Source organism: Dipodomys merriami, unplaced genomic scaffold, assembly GCF_024711535.1.
Source record: "Dipodomys merriami isolate MVZ:Mamm:240054 unplaced genomic scaffold, mDipMer1.0.p SCAF_4, whole genome shotgun sequence".
Classification (NCBI taxonomy): domain Eukaryota; kingdom Metazoa; phylum Chordata; class Mammalia; order Rodentia; family Heteromyidae; genus Dipodomys; species Dipodomys merriami.
Genome location: NW_027205603.1, coordinates 11,888,357 through 11,896,457, shown reverse-complemented (window position 1 = coordinate 11,896,457; position 8,101 = coordinate 11,888,357).

The following is an 8,101-nucleotide window of genomic DNA, read 5'->3' as shown; positions in this document are numbered from 1 at the left end:
AAAAACGAAAAGGATAAGGATGACCAAAATATCTTTGAATGCAATACTAAGGGTATACGAGACAAATGATCTTTTCTTGTCTTTGTTTTTTTAAAATATTTTTCAGAGGAAGAGAGAGTTGCATAGTAACTTGCATGTTTTCATGTGGTACAGCAAGATCTACAAAATGAGATTTCAAACAGTGCCACTGCTTGAATCCCTGTTTTAGGAACACAATTGTGCCTTCGTTACAAGATTTATGCTATTTATTTCATTTTCTTGTCTTACTGCACAGGCAGAATTTTCCTCAGCAGTTTAATTCATGAATTTAATGAGACTTTACTTCTTCATTACAAGAAAGTATTACTATGGTTAGGGTTTTTTTTTTAATTTTCTATTAGAGACCTTTTGCTATGAGTAAATATAATGATATTTTTTTGCAGTGCTGGAGATTGAACCTTGGGCCTTGCATGTGCTAGGCAAGTACTGTACCATTGAGCTACAGACTTGGCCTGTAAATGTGATTATTTTAACACAGTTATCACATAATATTTTCTGATATGCAGTCCAATATAATGAGTCAATCCAAGACTACTCATTTGAGCAGCTAAAGTTTACATTTGAGAGAAGATGGGCTCTGATAGCTATTAAGCATACCTAAAAGTTTTTTTTCTAAATATCTGTTATGCAGAAGAAATGTTAGCTTTATTCTGTTAACCTTGCCAAACAGGAAGACTTGGGGCCAAGTTGCAGCATCAGTTTACATAAGAAACTTTCTAGAAGCCAGAGTTCAAGTATGGAAAGCTGTGCTGGAAATACTGGGTAGAAATTGTTCCCTTCTCTCCCTTCTTTTCCATCAAGAAAGAACATGATTGATGGGGTAATCGTAGTGAGCATTGGCTTACATTTCTTCAATAGGATGAGGGTAAATGAAGGCTTTCCTTCAGACTTCGTGTTCTGAAGTGTTCAAGGTGAACTCTCCCTCCACAGAGCAATTGCACAGGGGTGTTTTGCACACTCAATTTTCCTCACATAGGTCACAAGCTTGGGCTTAGACTTGAGCCTCAAATCCACCATGCATTCCAAATTAGCTTTACCATGAGCACAGCTCATGCTGCAATTTCTGTGGTCCTCCTCCTTTTATTTCTCAACTGGTTTAGAACTCATAAGGGAGTGAGGTGAAATTACTTAGCACCCTGCCTTCACCCATTTTCTGTTACTATAAGAAAGTGTTGGAATTGGGGGAGGGGGGAGGCTGGGAAGGGATGTGAAGGGTAAACAAAGGAGGAGGCTGCAATGCTTGGTAAGAAATGTACGCATTATCCTGCCCATGTAATTGTAACTCCTCTGTACAGTATGTTCACAAATAAAATTAAATTAAATTAAAAATAAACAAAGAAAAAAATGAAAAAAAAAAAGAGAAAGTGTTGGAATTGCCAGACACCAGGGGCTTGTGCTACTCAGGAGGCTGAGATCTGAGGATCGGGGCTCGAAGCCAGTCTGGACAGGAAAGTCCATGAGACTTTTCTCTCCAATTAACTAACTGCCAGAAAACTAGAAATTACTCTGTGGCTCCAAGTGGTAGAGTGCTATCCTTGAGCACAAAAGCTCTAGAACAGCGCCCAGCTCCTGAGTTCAAGCCCCAGGAGCAGCCAAAAAAAAAAAAAAAAGTGTGAGACTAGGTGACTTACAAAGAATAGAGATTAAACTTGGCTCATGGTTTGGGAGTCTGGGTAATCCAAGAACATGGCACCAGCACAGGCTTGGCTGCTTGGACTCATGGCAGAACGTTGAAGGGACAAGGAGACACATGTCGAATAAATAAAACAGCAGGGGCAGCCAGGTTTTGCAACCATCAGTTCTTGCGTGAACAAACCCAAGCCCATGAGAAAGGCATTCACCTCTCTCAACTACCTAACCTCTAGGTCTCACCTTTCCACCAATGTCACACTTGGCAATGACATTTCACCATGAGTTTTGGAGAGGATAAACCATATTTAAAGCACAGCATATCTTCAAGCCCCAACCTTGTGGATTTCGTGGGAAAACCTTAAGCACTGAACATGACAACTCCTTTCCACCCTATGATAGAGAAGTCTATGAGTCTATGAGGTTGTTTGATTCCTTCCGTCATGCAGAAAGCAGAGAGGCCTGTGGGCGCCTCTAGATAGCTTCTGACAGCTCCTGGCAGGGAGTAAAGCAGATGTTTCGAATTTACTTTCTTTCTGGAAGGATGCTCAGGTATCCAATCCTAAAACATCTTTAATACAGGGGATAGAGATCAGCAATCCCTAGAGGAGGCAAATGAATTAATTTCTCATTTATAATCCTTTCTGTAATAGAAAGAAATGTGGGGTTTTTTCTCTCTCAAGAAAGAGGCCTTAGATTTTATTTTAAATGAAATGAAAGGGACTAGAGAAGGGGAAAATAACGGTGGGGAGAAAAATAAAAGTCAAGAAATTCACCAGTACTTGTTATGGTGTTTTGCTGAAGGTCACAATGGTTGATATCTTGATAAAGACATCCTCTCTAAGGCATGAAGTCTTATTTTGTTCTTTTTGTTTGGTGGGGTAGGTAGCATTGATGCTGTTACTCAGGGCTCTTAGATTACCTGGAACCGCACTGGCAGGAGGAGTGGGGAGCAGCAAAGCCTTCTGACTTCCCCAGAGACCATCCTCATTACTTTTTACCAGCCCTCGCCCAACCCCTCCCGCCCCTTCACACAGATTCCCATGCTCCCCGTGAATCATCAGTCCTCTGGTTGAAGAAGGTGTGTTTTGAAATATGAGAGTGTGGGAGACAGCAAAGAGTTATCTGGAATTATTTGACTAGAAAAGGAACTAAAGTTGCATACTGAATCCATCTGGGATTACACCAGTCATAGTCAATAAACTCCTGGAAGAGGAAATAACAAGACCCAAGAGACACACTTTTCATGGGATCAAAATGTTCTAATCTGCCACATGAATGGTTTTGTCCCAGCTTTGCTGCTACTTTCCTCCTTCTTTTTCTTCCCCTCTCTACTGCTTTTCCTTCTGGGACTGTTTTTTTCTCTCTCTACTTTTCATGTATTACATTTATGTCATAGATCAAGCAAGAGCACCTGCTAATACTCTTTAGACCTTTCCTTTTATTTTTTAAATTTGTTTTTGAATTAGCATTTTCAAGTTCATTGGGGAAAACACCTTAAATCCCCAAAGAGAAAAAACAAAAATAAAAAGTGCTTCTTTTATACTTCCCTTCTCTTGAGGCATTTGTTTCTCTTCCTCAAAAAAATTTGTGTGTGCACTCATCTTGAGTTTTTTTAAATTAATGTGTATCAATGTAGCCTACATTAAGATTTATGATCCTAAGTGTGGGTTAAACACTCAGGACACAGATAAGAAGATGGATTTGGGGCTTGGGAAGGTAGCTCAGTGGTACAGTGCTTGCCTTGCATGCATGAGGCCCTAGGTTCTATTCCTCAGCACCACATAAGCAGCAAAAGCCAGAAGTGGCGCTGTGGCTCAGAGCACTAGCCTTGAACTGAAGAGCTGAGGGACAGCGCCCAGGCCCAGAGTTCAGGTCCCACAACCAAGAAGAAGAAGGAGGAGGAGGAGAAGGAGGAGGAAGAGGAGGAGGAGGAGGAGGAGGAGGAGGAGGAGGAGGAGGAGGAGGAGGAGGAGGAGGAGGAGGAGGAGGAGGAGGAGGAGGAGGAGGAAGGAAGGAGGATGTGAGATTGGGGTGTGCAAGGAGAAGGAATGATAGATTGGGGTGACAAGGAAGGCAAAATACCATGTAACAATGGGCAAAACCTGACTGAGTCCTAGGGAAAGTTCTAGACCATATACAGCACATCAATAGGCTATGATGTGAGCCAGAGATGACCCTCTATTTGAGAAGGGCATCTTTGGGGTGCTATATTAATGTACACACATTCTAGTCTTCCTCATGTCTGAGCCCCTATGTCTACCTCCTGTCATCAGATGAAGAGTGACTAAGATACAGTCCATGTCCTGCAAAATCATGATTCCTCATCTACCCCATCTCTTCAGCGTCTCCTGGGTTTCAAATCCAGCCAAGAAGCATGCCTTGTTTTTCTTAGTTCCAATGGGGGAATGCTGGCTTTGTTTTTGCTTTGAAAAGCTGTGTCCCTGGGTGTCTGAGGAGTTCAGAGCTGGGGCCTTCTTCTGTCCTGGATTGGGTTTTTTTTTCTCTGCATGCAGAAGCTTTTTCCCATGGTCCAGATCCACAGATGTGTTGTGGTTAAAGCTAGACTTAGTACTTCTGTGTCACACTACACCTGAGGCTTCACATGACATCTCAGAGGACAATGTGCTATTTCTCCTCTCCCCCTTCTTGAAACTGAAGGGTTGGAGAGATGATGGTGGGGGGCAGACAATGAAAGGGGTGACATTGATTGGGATGTATCATACTCATAATCTGACATGTGGAATTGAAACCCCTTTTGACAGCTACTTCAAGTTAATTAGAAAATCACCTAGCTGTGATAGTCATATTCCATGAGACTGCTTAACTTCTGAAATGTAAAACTCATCTGCGTTGAGTTTGTGACAAACTGGACTCCTAACTTCTCTTAAGAAATTGAAAAATACTCACATGGATGGGCTGTCCTACAAAGCTAAGGAATCACCCTCAAGTGTTTTAAGTGACTACTTGTGAGATGGCACACCCCTGGGAACTGGGCCTTGCCAGTTGCCCTAGTCTGAATCTACCATGTTCTCCAAAGGCCTCTGTACTCAAGTCATGACTCTCCCGTTGGTCCCCTAAAAGGGGGCCGAACCTTAGAGGGGGTGGGGCCTGTTGGAAGGTTCTATATCATAAGAGGCATGCTTTCAAAGGAGACCACGAGATGCTGGTCTCTTCTTGTACTTTCCTTCACTCAGCCATTAGGGGAACAGATCTCTGCCAAGTGCTGCCACCGTGATGTACTGGGCTGCCACAGCTGGCAAAGCCACAGCCAACCATATACAGAAGCATTCAAAACCAGGAGCCAAAAGAAACCTTTTGTCTTTGTAAGTGGATTGTATTTGGTATTGGTTGTGTTTAGTAGCAAACGGACCCACTCATGTTTCATAGAGGGTGGAAAGGAGTCAAGTTTAAAAGAATAAACCAGGCATGGTGACACAAATGTGTGGTCCCAGTTACTCTGGTGGCACAGGTAGGAGGATTCCTGTCTGAGGCCTTCCCTCAAGCTTAGACGTGAGAGACCCTCATCTGAAAAACAAAAGCCAAAGGACAGGAAATATAGCTCATGTGGTAGAGCACTAGCCTAAGTATGAGGCTCTGGATTCTATCCTGAGCCCAGAGGAAGGGAGAAGGGAAAGGGAGGAAGACCAGGAAGAGGGAGGGAGAGAGTAAGCTTTAGAATTCAAGAATTCCTTTGTTTGCAAATGAGGACATAATAGGTCATACCTAGGAGGAGTTAATGAAGGACTTATTCCAGGATCTGTAAAGGCTCCCAGCAGGGGTCGCTGTAGCTCTTCCCTGCCATCTGAACCATGATTTTCCCACTCAGAAGCAAAGCACTTGGCAAGGTGTTTGCCTCACTGAGGGATGGACTGTCTGTCACTTGAAAGGATTACTAATCTCCGGAAACCATCAGATCACAGATAAATTCATTTCCCCGCCATGCCACGTAAGCCAATGAGCTTGGTTTTGATGACCAGGTCACACACTGGGGACCACAGGAAGGGAACCATTCAGAACTGAACTCCCCAGCAAAGTACTGGCTTCTGCTCACGTAGGCTGCGGATGCACTGGAGGATACAGCAAAAAGGATCGGGTCCTTCAAAGAGATCCTTCAGACCATCCACTTGCTGTGGCCGCATGAAGAATGGGACACTGACAAGTGGAAAAGGATAAAGATGTTTTAGCATTTTATTTACCATTTTAGGCATGTGCATATATAAACTTGGAATTAAAAAAAATATCCGCATGAAAGAAAGCCATAAGCATGCTCAGAAATTATGTGTTGGGGGGGGAGGCGGGGAAGGGAAGTGAAGGGTAAACAAAGGAGGAGGCTGCAATGCTTGGTAAGAAATGTATCCATTATCCTGCCCATGTAATTGTAGCCCCTTTGTACAGTATGTTCTCAAATAAAATAAAATACAATTTAAAAAAAAAAAAAAAAAAAAAGAAATTATGTGTTGGTGTGTTTTGCCGTGCTAGAGAATCAAACCTGGGCCTGGTTCATTCCAAGTACTCTACTACTGAACAACACCTCTGCCCAGCAATTAGATTTTCTAACAAGTTAATTTTTTATTGAAAAGATAAATACATGGGGCACTAGTGGTTCACACTTGTAATTCTAGCTACGTAGTGGGTCACTGTGCAAGAAGCTAGACAGGCAAGAAAATAACTGAAAAAGGAAAAGGAAGTCACTGCTGAAGAATAAAACCAGAAAATAATACTGTGGATGCAAAAATAATAGTGAGGAGCAAAGACAGAAGCTACCTGGATGGGCCTCTCTCCATTCCCTGCTCAAAGCACAAGTGGGTATGTAAAGGCCCTGGAGCTGTAGGGATGGAACTCCCGCACTCCACAGCCAATCTGCTGCCCACCAGCTCCCTCACCTGCTCCATATCTCCTCTTCCTAGTATTTTCTCCACCATGCATTGTTTTCCCCCTCTTGTCCCTTTTTGGTTGGATTTTCATACATTTGTTTTCATCTCATTCAATGATGACATTGTGAGTATGGGGGGGGGGGAAAGTACTGGGGTTTAGAACTTAGGGCTCCACGCTCTTGCCTGTTTTTTTTTTTTTTTTCCACTCAAGGCTAGCGCTCTACTACTTGAGCCACAGCTCCACTTCCAGCTTTTCTGGTGGTTAAATGGAGGGAAGAGTCTCACAGAGCTTGCTGTGTAAGCTGGCTTCAGACTATGATCCTCAGATCTCAGCTTCCTGAGTAGCTAGGATCACAGGTGGGAGGAATGGGTGCCCATTCCTTCACATTTGAAAGGGATTTTTCATTTGAAAAGTATATATTTTTGTCCCAGATCCCCATGATCGTACTATCATATGACGTCCCTAATTCTCTAGGTTAGGTTTTCCATAGCCTCCTTACCAGATTTCTTTCACTTCCTACTCTCTCCTCCATTCTTTTCTCAATCACCATGTTTGAGGTGATTAGACTATTTTGGTGAGTTCCTTGTTTTGTTTGTTTGTTTTTTGTTGTTTTTTTTTTTTGTCTACCTAAATCCCCAGTGTGACTTACCTTGAAATACTTCTAATGGAAAGACTTGGAAAAAACTATATTAAGTGAAGTAAGCCAGGCCCAAAGAAACTTAGGTCCAACATGGTTTCCCTTATTTGTAATAACTAGTATATGTCTGAGTCAAGCAGAAAAGATCAGATAAGTTGATCTTAGGGAAATGAACCCTAAGATATGTATTCAAAATTTTTTTTCTTTTGTGCGATTGTTTCTAACACATTTATAAGATTATTTCTTTGTTGCTTTGTATGTCCCTCCCCCACGGTATAACCCCTGCTTTCACTGTATTTGATGTCAGTATAATTTGTGGAGGGGAAGGGAAAAAACAAATTGTTTAAATAGGGATACAGGTGGACCCATTGCCACAAAGAGATGTACAAATCGTTATGTGGAAAAACGAACTTTACAACTTTGGTGGGGGGGAAGAGGATTGAGGGGGGGAGATGGGAAGGGATGGGAAGGGTAAACAAAGGAGGAGGCTGCAATGCTTGATAAGAAATGTACTCATTACCTTGCTCATGTAATTGTAACCCCTCTGTACAGTATTTTCACAATTAAAAAAAAAAGAAAGAAATACTTCTTACCCCCAACCAATGAAGGGCATCCTAGTTACAGAAAGTCCCATTTTCTCTTCCCCTTCTAATCTTTATGTAAATCCCTTCAAGTTGGGAGGCTTTGCAGTATTGATCCCCTTTGTGGAGTGTTCAGGGGAAAAGTCTGTTTCTTCACTTTGGAGGTTCGCCTGTGGGATTCATTTTCAGTTTTTGCCACACAAAGATGGTTTTGAATGAAGGAGAAAGAAAAACGCACGTCTTACCCCTGGGGTCAGCCTCTCACGGACTTGGAAACCTTGAGCAAGGGCGACCCCTGTTGTTAGCAAAGGAGGCCAGCGTGGAGGCGTGTGCAATG